This window comes from Sciurus carolinensis, chromosome 11 (assembly GCF_902686445.1).
Source record: "Sciurus carolinensis chromosome 11, mSciCar1.2, whole genome shotgun sequence".
In the NCBI taxonomy this organism is placed as follows: domain Eukaryota; kingdom Metazoa; phylum Chordata; class Mammalia; order Rodentia; family Sciuridae; genus Sciurus; species Sciurus carolinensis.
Genome location: NC_062223.1, coordinates 133,095,511 through 133,111,392, shown reverse-complemented (window position 1 = coordinate 133,111,392; position 15,882 = coordinate 133,095,511).

Genomic DNA, 15,882 nt, shown 5'->3' with positions numbered 1-15,882 from the left:
TTCTTGGTGTAGAGTTTTTTGAGTTCTTTATAGATTCTGGAGATTAGCGCTCTATCTGAAGTATGATTGGCAAAGATTTTCTCCCACTCTGTAGGCTCTTTCTTCGCATTACTGATAGTTTCCTTTGCTGAGAGAAAGCTTTTTAGTTCGAATCTATCCCAGTTATTAATTCTTGCTTTTATTTCTTGTGCTATGGGAGTCCTGTTGAGGAAGTCTGGTCCTAAGCCGACATGTTGAAGCTCTGGACCTACTTTTTCTTCTATAAGATGCAAGGTCTCTGGTCTGATTCCGAGATCCTTAATCCATTTTGAGTTTAGTTTCGTGCATGGTGAGAGATATGGGTTTAGTTTCATTCTGTTGCATATGGATTTCCAATTCTCCCAGCACCATTTGTTGAAGAGGCTATCTTTCCATTGCATATTTTTGGCCCCTTTGTCTAGTATGAGAAAATTGTATTTATTTGGGTTTGTGTCCGTGTCCTCTATTCTGTACCATTGATCCACCTTTCTATTTTGGTACCAATACCATGCCGTTTTTGTTACTGTTGCTTTGTAGTAGAGTTGAAGATCTGGTATTGCGATACCCCCTGCTTCACTCTTTCTGCCAAGGATTGCTTTAGCTATTCCGGGTTTTTTATTCTTCCAGATGAATTTCATAATTGCTTGCTCTATTTCTGTAAGGTACATCGTTGGGATTTTAATTGGAATTGCATTGAATCTGTATAGCACTTTTGGTAGTATGGCCATTTTGACAATATTAATTCTTCCTATCCAAGAACATGGGAGATCTTTCCATCTTCTGAGGTTTTCTTGAATTTCTTTCTTTAGTGTTCTGTAGTTCTCATTGTAGAGGTCTTTCACCTCTTTTGTGAGATTGATTCCCAAATACTTTATTTTTTTCGAAGCTATTGTGAATGGAGTAGTTTTCCTAATTTCTCTTTCTGAAGATTCATCGCTTATGTATAAAAATGCCTTAGATTTATGTGCACTGATCTTATATCCCGCTACTTTGAATTCACTTATGAGATCTTAAAGTTTTCTGGTGGAATTTCCTGGTTCCTCTAAGTATACCATCATATCATCAGCAAATAGGGATAGTTTCAGTTCTTCTTTTCCTATTCGTATCCCTTTAATTTCTTTGGTCTGTCTAATTGCTCTGGCTAGAGTTTCAAGGACGATATTGAATAGAAGTGGTGAAAGAGGGCATCCCTGCCTTGTTCCAGTTTTAGAGGGAATGCTTTCAGTTTTTCACCATTTAGAATGATATTAGCCATGGGTTTAGTGTAGATGGCCTTTACAATGTTAAGGAATGTTCCCACTATCCCTATTTTTTCTAGTGTTTTGAGAATGAAGGGGTGCTGTATTTTATCAAATGCTTTTTCTGCATCTATCGAAATAATCATGTGATTCTTGACTTTAAGTCTATTGATATGGTGAATGACATTTATTGATTTCCTGATGTTGAACCAACCTTGCATCCCTGGGATGAAACCCACTTGATCATGGTGCACTATCTTTTTAATATGTTTTTGTATGTGATTTGCTAAAATTTTGTTTAGAATTTTTGCGTCGATGTTCATTAAGGATATTGGTCTGAAATTTTCTTTCCTTGATGTGTCTCTGTCTGGTTTAGGAATCAGGGTAATATTGGCTTCATAGAATGAGTTTGGGAGAGTTCCCTCCTCTTCTATTTTCTGGAATACTTTGAGAAGTATTGGAATGAGCTCTTCTTTAAAAGTTTTGTAGAACTCGGCTGAGAACCCATCTGGTCCTGGACTTTTCTTTGTTGGTAGGCTTTTGATGACTTCTTCTATTTCATTACTTGAAATTGGTCTATTTAAATTGTGTATGTCCTCCTCGTTCAGTTTAGGCAATTCATATGTCTCTAGAAACCTGTTGATGTCTTCGAAATTTTCTATTTTGTTGGAGTATAGATTTTCAAAATAGCTTCTAATTATGTTTTGTATTTCAGTCGTGTCTGTTGTGATATTTCCTTGTGCATTCCGAATTTTAGTGATTTGGGTTTTCTCTCATCTTCTCTTTGTTAGTGTGGCTAAAGGTTTATCAATTTTGTTTATTTTTTGAAGAACCAACTATTTATTTTGTCAATTTTTTGTATTGTTTCTTTTGTTTCAATTTTGTTGATTTCAGCTCTGAGTTTAACTATTTCCTGTCTTCTACTACTTTTGGTGTTGGTCTGTTCTTCTTTTTCTAGGGCTTTGAGCTGTAGTGTTAGGTCATTTATTTTTTGAGTTTTACTTCTTTTATTAAATGCGCTCCATGAAATAAATCTTCCTCTAAGTACTGCTTTCATAGTGTCCCAGAGATATTGATATGATGTTTCTTTGTTCTCGTTTACCTCTAAGAATTTTTTAATTTCCTTCCTAATATCTTCTGTTATCCATTCATCATATAGTAGCATATTGTTTAATCTCCAGGTGTTGGAGTAGTTTCTGTTTTTTACTCTTTCATTAATTTGTAACTTCAATCCATTATGATCTGATAGAATACAAGGTAGTGTCTCTATCTTCTTGTATTTTCTGACATTAGTTTTGTGGCATAATATATGGTCTATTTTAGAGAAGGATCCATGTGCTGCTGAGAAGAAAGTGTATTCGCTCTTGGTTGGATGGTATATTCTATAAATGTCTGTTAAGTCTAAATTATTGATTGTGTTATTGAGATCTATGGTTTCTTTGTTCAATTTTTGTTTGGAAGATCTGTCCAGTGGTGAAAGAGGCGTGTTAAAATCACCTAGTATTATTGTGTTATGGTCTATTTGGTTTCTAAAATTGAGAAGGATTTGTTTAACATACATGGATGAGCCACTGTTTGGGGCATAGATGTTTATGATTGTTATATCTTGCTGATTTATGCTTCCCTTAAGCAGTATGAAATGTCCTTCTTTATCCCTTCTGACTAACTTTGGCTTGAAGTCCACATTATCTGAAATGAGGATGGATACTCCAGCTTTTTTGCTGAGTCCATGTGCATGGTATGTTTCTCCCCATCCTTTCACCTTTAGTCTATGGGTATCTCTTTCTATGAGGTGAGTCTCTTGCAGGCAACATATTGTTGGATCTTTCTTTTAATCCAATCTGCCAGTCTATGTCTTTTGATTGATGAATTCAGGCCATTAACATTCAGGGTTATTATTGAGATATGATTTGTATTCCCAGTCATTTGGTTCATATTTAAAATTTTTGACACATCTTGGTTCCTCCTTTATTGGACAGTTCCTTTAGGATAATTCCTCCCTTTGCTGATTTGCTTCTTTGTTTTTTGTCTCTTCCTCATGAAATATTTTGCTGAGAATATTCTGTAATGCTGGCTTTCTTTTTGTAAATTCTTTTAGCTTTTGTTTATCATGGAATGATTTTATTTCATCGTCAAATTTGAAGGTAAGTTTTGCTGGGTATAAGATTCTTGGTTGGCATCCATTTTCTTTCAGAGCTTGAAAAATGTTGTTCCAGGCCCTTCTAGCTTTTAGGGTCTGGATTGAAAAATCTGCTGATATCCGTATTGGCTTCCCCCTGAATGTAATTTGGTTCTTTTCTCTCACAGCCTTTAAAATTCTGTCTTTATTTTGTATGTTAGGTATTTTCATTATAATGTGCCTTGGTGTGGGTCTGTTGTAATTTTGTGTATTTGGAGTCCTATAAGCCTCTTGGACTTGATTTTCCATTTCATTCTTCAGATTTGGGAAATTTTCTGATATTATTTCTTCAAATAGATTGTTCATTCCTTTGGTTTGTTTCTCTAAGCCTTCCTCAATCCCAATAATTCTCAAATTTGGCCTTTTCATGATATCCCATAGTTCTTGGAGATTCTGTTCATGATTTCTCACCATCTTCTCTGTTTGTTCAACTTTGTTTTCGAGGTTAAATATTTTGTCTTCAATATCTGAAGTTCTGTCTTCCAGCTGTTCTATCCTATTGGTTATGCTTTCTATGGAGTTCTTAATTTGGTTTATTGTTTCCTTCATTTCAAGGATTTCTGTTTGGTTTTTTTTCAATATCTCTAACTCTTTATTGAAATGATCTTTTGCTTCCTGAATTTGCTCTGTTAACTGTCGATTGGTGCGATCGTTCAATGCCTGCATTTGCTCTTTCATGTCATCGTTTGCTTCCCTAATCATTTTAATTATGTACATTCTGAACTCCCTTTCTGTCATTTCTTCTGCCATGCTGTCGATGGATTTTATTGATGTAACATCTAGATTTGTTTGGGGCATTTTCTTCCCTTGTTTTCTCATATTGTTCAGGAATCAGTGGGTCATTAAGATATTGCAGATTTCCTCTATCAACTTATAATGTCCCTGAAGATTGCTAGTATATCCCCTCTTATCCTTCAGTAGCCTGAAGTCTTGGAGGAGGTTGATAATGCAGAGCTCCACGAAGAAGCTGCCTCTCTAGGGGTGGTGACCCTCAGGTGGCGTATATTCCCTGCTAGTGGGCAGAGGTGCCTCCACTTGTTGACCAATGGTCATCCAATGGGGAACTAGACTGCGGGCTGAGGCAAGGCTTGTTTGTGCCTATGTCTCTGGTTTTACCATCCCTGTGGGAAAACCTCTCCCGGCCAGGAAGACTCACTCGGTGGGGACGTCTTGCTGGTCAGGTGCCCTCCTAGAGGTTCCCCTCAATCTACAACTACCACCTGGGCTGGGCTGTCTTTCTCTGTAACGATCCCAGGGTCCCAGACCTACGTCCTGGGCCTGGGAGCCTCACCCTTCGCAGGCGAGTCTCCTTAGGCTGCCTCTCCCAGAGAATCTGCCTGCAGCCCTGGAAACTTCGCTCCGCCCCTAGGCACGTCTCTGTGAGGCTCCTCCAGCAAGAAGCCACCTAGCTCCTGGGACCCTGCTCTGTACCAATAGCCTGGCTATGCAGCCCCTCCCCTGAGCCACCACCTGGAGCCCCGCACAATAGCTCCGAGACCCAGAGACCCGCCACACCCCTCCTCCTCCGGACAGCCGCCCGGTCTCCGACGCAGTCACCAGGAGTCCAAACAACCCACTTCGGGTCTCCTCCTCCCGCCAACCACCCACAGCCCCAGGCAGTCACTCCAAGTCCAAGTGACCCGCCCCGTTCCTCCTCCTCCTCCTTGGGGTAGCCCCCCGTGTGTTCAGGAGCGGTGGCTCCGAGACCAAGCGACTCACCACGCTCCTCCTCCAGGCAGGCCACCAGTGTTCAGGAGAGGTCACCTCTAGTCCAGTCAACTCACCACTCGCCTCCTCCTCTGGCAACCACCTGCGGCCCTGATGCAGTCACTCCCAGACCAAGGGTCCCACCGCTCTCCTCCTCCAGGCAGGCCACCAGTGTTCTGGAGCAGTTGTTCTGAGTTCAAACAGATCACCACGCAGCTCCTCCTCTGGCAACTGCCTGTGGCTCCGATGCAGTCACTCCTAGGTCAAGCAACCCGCCGCACTCCTCCTCTTCCTCCGGGCAACCTCCCGGTGTTCAGGAGCGCTCGCTCTGAGTTCGAACAGTTCACCACGCAGCTCCTCCTCTGGCAACCGCCCGCGGCTCTGATGCAGTCACTCCCAGACCAACTGACCCGCCGGGCTTCTCCTCCTCCTCCGGGCAACCCCCTGGTGTTCAGAAGCGGTCGCTGTGGGTCCAAACAGCTCGCCACGCAGCCCCTCCTCAGGCAGCCGCCCGGAGCCCCAGTGGTTGCTCCGAGTCCAAGCGCTGTGCTGAGCCGCCTCCTCTACGATGATCCCAGTTGTCCGTATTTACTGCTCCAGCAGGGGGAGGGGCGTCTCGCCGAGCAACTCCACTTCACAAATTCCCTGCGTTCCGGGGCTACTGCCCCATCCAGGACGCCTCCCCAACAGGAGAGACTCACCCGGCGGCTTTGAGTTGGTCCCATGTCTCTCACTATCTCCTCTTTTGAATCTTGCGTCCTGGAGCAACGTGAAATGCAGCCGCCCTCTAGTCCGCCATCTTGGCCCACCCTGAAGCTTTCTTTGAACTCAAATCCTCCTGCCTCAGTCTCCTGAGCCACTGGGGTTATGGGCGTGTGCCACCACACCCTGCACTACTATAATTCTAAGTCAACTTCTTAATTGTCAGCTTTGAAATTTAAGAATTTAGACAGATTGTTATGGCATTTAAATGCAAAATTATTGGTTATCTGAATTATTCCAACAGCATCTTAATGGGAAGTTCTGACTCCCATATGGCCCTGTTTCCACTTCCCTAATCTATGTCCAGAGAGTCTAAACAAGTCTGATCATTTTATTCTCATGTTTAAAATTTTTTCAATAGAGTACCAAGACTGGGCAAACTGCTAATCACCTTATGGCTACAGTCCCGCTTATAGTTAGAACTTCTTTTCCCTCAAAAACCTCTTACTATGTTAACCCTTAGAAAATACATAAAAATATGTCAACATCTAACCAGGTACTTCTTCCCTCCTAGCATCTTTGGACAACTTTTTCTTCATCTTCACTTTCACCTGGACAAACTCTACTCAATGTTCACTTCATCTTACACGGAAGGTTCTTTTCCTCCCCCTTGTCTGGGTGCTATGCCCTTCCTATGTGTTCCCAAAGCTCCCACATTACCATTTATGACAAAGCAGCAGAATGATCTCTCTGCACACTCATTTTGAATTAGACAGTATGCCTTTTTTAGGAAAGGGACTGTACCCTATTTATTATTATTTTATTCTCAATATTTATTCTACTTTATTGGGTACTTAATTATTAGGAAACCATAGGTAATACTATTTATTATTTCCCATAGACTCTTTGCTAGGCACCTTATTTACACATTGATAAAAACACAAATAACATTGCTTTGTACTCTTCTGTTATGCATCTGTGTCTCCTACTAGGCGGCTTGTTCCTTATTGTTTGGGACTGCATCGAATTCATCTCTGTATCCTGTATGGGACTTAATGCTGTTTCTGGACCACAGTAGGCACTACTATGTGCTTGTTCTTCCTAGACATTGAAGGCACTGTAATGAACAAATCCATGTGCTCCCAGTGTTTGTTCACATACTATATGCCTCTGTGGTTAATTATCTGTCTGGTCTGAATAAACACCATTCTAATCTGTAAAATTGAATGTTCCTAGATTAACCTTAAGGCTTGAGGCTCCTTTTGGCACTAAAATTCTAGTTCATTGCTTTGCACGCATGCTGAGGTGGTTGTGAATTGAATGATATTGGAATTTCTTGTCATTCTTTCTTTGCTCTGTGTTGTAACTCCTGCTTAATTCATATAACTGAGGCTGGTTTTGGGGTGTGGGTAAGTGGCTAGGTTCTTTTGCTTGTATACAGCAATTGCTACATCTGCATGCAGTTCCTCTAGAATCTCTAGGTTCAGGCAGCTTCAGGTGGTGGACCTGAAAATCCTTGGAAGTTCTCCATAGAATTCAAACTCTCAGCACCACCCTTTGCTTAGAGTCAGAAGTGGATTGAATGAGGTCTCTTACAAAGATCTTAGTATCAGTTCCAGCAAACTTGAAGAAGAAGCTGAAACTCCAATTCCTTTTTCCTTTCATAGTGTGGATACTGAGTTGGGGAAGACAGACCAATTATGTTTGCATAGTCTTTCTCAATCCTGCCAAGTGGGGATGATATGGCGAAGATTTGAATTTTCTTGGCAGAAGATGGCATGTGCGGCTTCCCAAGATCTTGGTGAACATCTCTGGAAATGAGGGACTTCCCCTCTTGAACAGACTCCCAGAGTTTCTCCCCTTCCATCTACTATTAATACTGAGGGCATCCACAGGGATAACTTGGCTATATCCTTCATCTCCCCCATTCAAAAGGTTAGCAGGGAATCCACACAGCCTATAGTTCATAGTGTCTTCTATTCCTGGTGGCACCTCATGGCTTAGTGTCAACTACATAAAGTTATCTCCTCGATTCCCTGAAACAGATCTCCTCACAGAAGCCTGACTGGGAAGGCAAATTCTGCAAATCCATTTAGGGAAAGGAAAGCCTTTTAACTTAATTTCTTCCTCAGAATTATTTATGTCCCTGGTCAAAAAAGTGCTCTTTTACCCTTGCAGTGTCTTCTAAATGATGTCAGATGTTACAGATGTCACCCAGCAGCAGGATTCTCAAGTTGCAGGCTGCTTAATGCTTTGGAAATGATGTAAGGCTGAGATCTGAGTGAGGTGCAGTGGTGGGGAAAGCTTATTTCCAGAGTTCAGCATCCCCAACCCATCTGAATTAGGGAGACCCGTGAGTTATGGCAGCCAAGCAGGCTCCAGAATGGATGGTTCCTTCAATTGCTAAAGACAGACCTAGGAAGCTCCATTAACCAAAGTGCCCTCCAGTGGCTTCTTTCCTAGCAGGCACTAAATGTATATAATGAGGAAGTCTTGGACGATTTTCTCTCTCTTTTCTGACTTGGGTTAGTGAGGGGCCTCTGAGCAGAGATGCATAATCCCTAATGATTATGGGTCTGATTTAGTGTCTTCCCCGTTACCTAATTACCTAAGTTTCCTCAGCTTGTTCTGATTGCCAGAGAGTGAAGAACTTTGTGCACCAAAGATTAGAATGTTCTTATTTATAAAATGGAGGTAATAAAGAGGATTTCATTATACAGCTTTTAAGTAAAGACAATTTGTTTATACTCAGATGTTAGGCAAAAGGCACTTGGCTACTTAAACATGTTCACATCATTATATTTTCTTAGTAGAATTTTATCATCATTTGAAATTATCTGATTTAGGTTTTTTTGGTTGTGTATTGTCTGCCTTTCTTACTTCAACACCCATAAAATGTAAGCTTTATAGATAGATGGGGGATTTTCTATGTCTAGGTTCTGACTATGCTAGATTAAGTTATAGCAGACCAGTGGTCTCTCAGAGGACAGCTAAAGATGTCAAGTGAAAACGTCTATTTGACGAGATCAGGAATATAAACTAAGGCACTGAAAACTGGAGGTCAAAAATATCTTACAAGGTAAATCCCAGAAATCCATAGCTGTGCTTTTCCTTGGGGTATTTCCTGATTCTTTGCTTAAAACAGAGGGCTAAGAATTCAGAGAAAGGCCTCAGACAGAGGACCACTGCTAAGATGCACAGAAACAAGCAGAGATGTTGGCAGTCATCTGGGACTAGAAAGACAAAAATTAGAGATTTGTGAAGTAAGGATCCTGGTCAGAGGGCAGTCTAGATTGGGCTAAAAGTGTGGCCAGATTTTTGCTCAGATATTTTCCAAAGTCTGAGATTATAGTTAGACTTTGAAATACAAAATGTAGACCTTGGTGGTGGTCTTGTACTAAAAAAGAGACAAGAATTAGAGTCAAGGAACCACTAATGTGAATGATACCTGGTAGAGACCCAATGCTCTCAGCTGACATCTCTCATAGGTAGAGATAGATAAAACTTTGCCAAAGCTCTAATCCATTTGTAAAGAAATTTAGTTAGGATGACAGCTCCAATACCATGCTGTTTTTATAACTATAACTCTGTAGTGTAATTTAAGTTCTATATTGTGATGCCTCCTACTTTACTTTTCTAAGGATTGCTTTAGCCATTCTGAGCCTCTTATTTTTCTTAATGAATTTCAGAACTGCTTTTTCTATTTCTATAAAGAACATCATTGGAATTTTAATAGGAATTGCATTAAATCTGTATAGCACTTTTGGTAGTATGCCCATTTTGCCAATATTAATTCTGCCTATCCAAGAACATGGGAGATCTTTCCATCTTCTAAGGTCTTCTTCAATTTTTTTCTTTAGTGTTTTGTTGTTTTCATTGTTAGGGGTCTTTCACTTTTGTTAGATTGATTCCCTAGTATTTTTTTTTTTTGAGGATATTGTGAATGGGATAATTTTCCTAATTTCTCTTTCAGCTGATTCATTGTTGGTGTATAGAAACACCATTGATTTATGGGTTTTAATATATCCTGTTACTTTTCTGAATTTGTTTATGAGTTCTAGAAGATTTCTGGTGGAGTTTTTTGGATCTTCTAAATATAGAATTGTGTCATCTGCAAATAGGGATACTTTGAGTTCTTTTCCTATTTGTATCCTTTTAATTTCTTTCTTTTGTCTAATTGCTCTGGCTAGGGTTTCAAGGACTATGTTGAATAGAAGTGGTGTAAGAAGGAAACCCTGACTTGTTTCAGTGTTTAGAGGGAAAGTCTTCAGTTTTTCTCTATTTAGAATGATGTTGGCTTTGGGTTTAGCATAGTTTTTATAGTGTTGAGATATGTTCTACTATTTCTAGGTTTTTAATGTTTTAAATATGAAGGGGTGCTGTATTTTGTCAAATGTTTTTTCTGCCTCTTGAGATGACCATGTAAGTTTTGTCTTTAAGTTTATTGATGTGATGAACTACATTTATTGATTTCAGTATGTTGAACCAATCTTACAATCCTGGGATGAACTCCATTTAATCATGGTGGTTTTGGCACAAAAACAGACATGAAGACCAATGGAACAGAATTGAAGACACAGAAAGAAACCCACAAAAAGTATTTCAAAATATCTATAATATAAAATGACAAAAAATATAAAATCAGAACTGAAGAATACAGTAGATAAAATTAAGAACTCAATAGATTTGACACAGGACAAGAAAGGAATAAGGCTGATAGAAAATATGAACACTGAAGCACAAAGGAAAACAGGATATAGAAACATATAAAACCGATTAAGGAATAGAGACACTGTAAAAAATCAAAGTAATATAATTGTAGACCCAGAAGTGGAAGAGAAAAAAATCAGTTAGAAAAACTAAATAACTGAATGTAGGGTAAACTTTCCAAACTGATGAAAGGCAAAAACCACAAAATTAACAGTCTGCGACTCTCAAGGAGAAAGACAAGTAAGCATAAGTATATCAGAGTAAAACCACAAAAAAATCATAGACAAAAATGAACATCTTGAACTTAAGGGGGAAAGCACATTACCTTTATGGTAGCAATGACATGAGAGAGTCACCACCTGACTTTCTAACAGAAACAATGGAACACAAAAAATAGTAGGATGGCATCTTTAATATGGTCACATTACAAATGAACCTCCAAATAAATTGAAAAACTAGACTCATATATCTAGTTAAATTATCCTTCAAAATTTGAATAGATGTTACAAAATCTAGGCTTCCTTGTTGACAGTAAATGTCCATTAAAAGAATTTAGTAAAAATATTTCTTCATATGTAAGAGGAATAACCCCAGATAAAAGCAAGCAGATAAAAAAGTAAATGAACAACAGAATACACATAAAAATTTATTTCACCTCTATGAAATATTAATTTCTTGTTTTGTGGGGTTTAAAATAAGGTAGAATTACAATGTAATATTAAAAATTCAAATTTTGGAGGGGAGATAACAGACTTACAATATTCTAGGACTCTAGCATTGAAAGTCAGTGTGGCTAAGCTAATCTCCATTACAATGTTGGTAGATTAAAATATGTTATAATGTCTAGAATTGCTTAAAATAAATTATAACATAAGATAATAAAGGCAAAAGTATAATAATAAAAATTTATTAATCAAAAAGAAAACATCAGGAAATGAGAAAAAAGGGACTGTAAATAGATCAAACAGAAATGAGCAGTAACCTAGTAGACAGAAATACACATCTTTCAGTAATTACATTCAATGAAAATGGACTAAATATTCCAGTTAAGATACTAAGATTGTCAGACTCATTGGATATGTTCTATTTACAGGAAAGATGCCTCAAATATACATTATAGAAAGTTTTAAAATAAAAATATAGAAATAGAAAATAGAAAATACAGAAATAAGCTGAAAATTAAAATAATTATCTCATATTACACATTAAAAAGTTAAGTGAATGAGTAATATTCTTGTTCAAATACTAATAGTGGTGAATAATCCCCAATATTTTATATAGCTTCATAAAAAGACATATTTTATTTGAAAGTTAGTGAGTACTTATTGTGTTGGTGGTCAGAGATGAACAACTCTAAGATGAAAATTCTAACATAAATAAATAAGTTTATAATGAAAGCAAACCTTGATAACATTTATGGGATTGTACTGTCCACACATTTCTTTGGTAGAGCTGTTCATTTATTTATTACTATTGTGTTTGGCCCATCTTTTATTTTGGCTTATTTACAAGCTCTGAGAGACAGCTCAAATCCAGTTCCAAGGATCCTTTACTACTAGTCTAGGACCAATATCCATAAGTTATAACAAGGAAGGTGGAAACTTGAAAAGTAAGAGTGGAAGAGGAATCTTGGAAAAAATGGCTGATCCAGAAGGTGATCTGAAAGGTAAATGTTTTTGAACCTCTCCACATATATGAAATTTCATTAAAGCTACTCTACTTTTAGTATCCTAAGAACAGAGGTCACAATAAAACATACATCCCAGTTTGAAGATTTGCCGAATGGATTGAGTTTTTAAATTAATTTCTAAAAAGGCATGAAATTATAATTCTCATTGAATCACCAATATGTCATTTCATCATTACATAGTAATTTATCCAGTGAAATTCATTCAGTAACTTACCCAGAATAATTTCTCTTATAATTTATTTCTCTTTACTGGAGTTACTTCTTGTTCCTGCTTCTTATTTCTGAACCAGTTTCTTCCTTATTTATTAAAAAAACAAAATAACCATAGGAATTATTTGATGAATGCATTCCTATGCATTCATCGAAACCACTCATTATGAACTGGAAGTTTTAGGCATTAAGAATGAAAGTCTCATGTTCAGTGAATACCTTCCACCTTCTCATTTTCTCCATCTTCCCCTACACTCCTCTTCTGATCTTTCTCTTTATTTTTTCAATGTTAACACTACTCAGTGACAGTCTGCTTTGCTAAGAGCTATCTGCATCTTTTAAACATGAATGTTGGGTAGACCAGTTTAGGTTGAACATTGAGTAATTAATTATCCATAATGGTTATAGCAGAGATGAGAAATAGGTAATATCTGGACTGAGCCAGGACCTAATTCATTGTGCTGTTACTTTGTGAATTTAGTTGTCTATAATTGGCTCTTATCTTTATACATGAACTTATCTCTAAAATAATAAACCCATTATAAACAAAAAAACCCTCAAGACTATTATATAACCTGTACTGACATCAAATATTCACAGAATTTTCTCAGTAGTTTTGAAAATTCCTGCGATCGCAGTTCCCTTTCATGATTTGAGGAAAACTATTAGATAAGTGTTTCTAAAACTTAAATGTGCATACAAGTTACCTGTAGATTTTACAAAAATGGAATTCTGTAGGTTCTGTAGATCTGAGTGGACACGGAGATCCATTATTTCTAGTAAGTTTGCAGGGGATGGAAATACTGCTGGTCTTCTAGCTACAATTTAGATAGAAAGTCTTCAGACCAGTGATTTTCAATCCTGGCTGCACATTAAAGTCAAATGGAGAATGTTACAAAAAAATAGCCATGCCTGTTATCCATTCAACACAGATTAAATCATAACCTCTAAGAATGGAACTTCACATCTTTCAAAAATCTTTCCTGGGTGCACAGTTTGGAACAGCAATTGTAGACTCTTGCAGTATAAATACACATGATATTTTTGCATGCAATTTCTGGGGCTCAAAGATCCCCAAATTCAATTCAGAAAGAATTGAGAAGTTATGCTTCCAAAGAAAGATCTCTTAAAGAAATGGCACAGGATACCCTTCCTCTTGTAGACTAAATAGTGTTTTCCCATTCTCACAAAAAATAGGTATTGAAACCCTAATACCCAATGTGACTATATTTGGAGATAGGGCTTTACAATTAGTAATTAAGGCTAAATGAAGTTGTAAAAATGGGTCCCTAATCCAATATGACTGATCTTAAAAGAAGAGGAATAAATACAAGGCTGTGTGTACATAGAAAAGGTCATGTGAGAACACAGCAAGAAGGTAGACATTGCAAGCTAAGGAGAGAAGTCTCAGGAAAACCCAACTCTGCCGGCACTTTCATCTTGCACTTCCAACTTTAAGCACTGTGAGAAAACAAATTTCTGTTTTTAAGCCACCCAGTCTGTGATAATGTGTTATGGCAACTCTGGAGAACATACAATTCCCATGAAAAGTTCCCTTCCATTTTTTCAGTTATTCACTTAGTCAACAAATATGCATTGAATATCTACTTTTTTATTAGGTATTATGTGAGGAAATTGGGTATAAAAATACAGAAATTATATTTATAACTGTTGTGCACATTAATAGTGAACCTCCTTAATATTCTATAGAATTACAGCTAGGGAAAGGAGAAAGACTCAAACTATCTCATTCTGCTTGCATGACTTACTGATGTTGGCAAGGGTGATGTCAAATCTATTGTATCTGTTTGTGTGGCCATCATGGGGTAGATAAGGTTGAAAAATTAAAAACTGAGACACTGTAAAAACTGAGACACTGTAAAAACTATTTCCTCAAATTTCTCATCTAGTTTCAGTATCTTGGTGTACTAGAATGTTTCTCATGGTTCCTTGGGGTGAGTACCACAGCAAACTCACAGGGGCATTAGAATTATTTTAATTTTTTTTAGGAAAAGATATGGACACTGCAAAACCCACAAGTTCAAGATAATGCTGTTTCAATAGTATGTTACATTTGTTTTGATGATTTCATATACTTACATAGCTTGAGTTTTATTGGTTTTTGTGATATAAAACAAGTATGACACAGAAATTGTGGAACAGAAAATGCATATGGTGGCATACAATTTAATTCCAAGGTTTTGGAAGTTGTGTGGTGCCCAATAGGCATGTGTACTATTAGTAAGTAATTACAGTTATTTATGAATAAAATTAAAATATATTTGTTTTGAACACATGCTTTTTTCCCCAAACAGCTATTAAGTTATTAGAACTGAAAACTTACTTTGTTTAACTTAACCATTTAATAAATGAGTCATTAGGTTTTCACTTGGTTTTGTTTGTTGTCTTTGACCTAAGAAGACCATGAAAAAGATACTGAGACACTAAGCATGTTGTGAACTGAGATTTGGGGACCTCTGGTATGGTGATTCATCTGAGACTCTTAGAATGATCACTTTGGAGAAAGCCAGCTGCCATGTAAGAAGTCCAACCACCCTGAGTCTGATCTGAGGAAGCCCCATAGCCATATGAAAAGCTGCATGGAGAGAAATGCCCAACCAACCTCCAGCTATACTAGTCATATATACTACATACAAGAGTGGAGAAAATTTCAGCTTATTCAAGCTTTAGCTGCCATCTGACCAGAGTTGTATGAGTAGTCCACTATCTGACAATTACCCTGATTCATCAGCTCTCAGAACTGTAAGAAATAATTTTTGCTTTTACAATTATAATCATATACTGCTGATTTATAATTTTGTAGTACAATTGCATCAAAAAAGCAGCACGATTGCTGTATTACAGAGTTTTAACATAGTTTTATAAGAAAAAATTGATAACTAGAACAGAATTTTGGTGCCTCAAAGAGAGGTGCTACTATAACATAAACTTAATGCCTGTGGTATTTGTTTTTAGGTGAGCAATGAGTGAAAGTTGGAATATCCAAAGGGATTTTGTTAGTAAAATCTAGAAAAACCTCAAAGAGAAATTTGGAGAGGGCTTGAAAGAGAAGAAAATTTGCTAGAAGTTAGAGAAAAGGGAGCCCTTGTAATATGTGTGTGTGTGTGTGTGTGTGTGTGTGTGTGTGTGTGTGTGTAAGGGATATCAAAATGGCACTATGGTCTGTGATAATGCAGAAACAAAAAAATGGTAGCCAATGAATCTATGATTTAGAGAAAGATTTTCAGGCAGAATGTAAAAAGGTGCCAATTGGCTTATTCTAGCTGCCTATTATAAAATAGAGATAAATTAAAAAATGAACCATTTGGTTTCCAAATATTATTTAAAGGAAATATAAGTGAATCCTCGTTCAGTGGACTCAGAAATAAAATTATTTTTTTCATCCTAAGACTCCATCAGTAAGATTC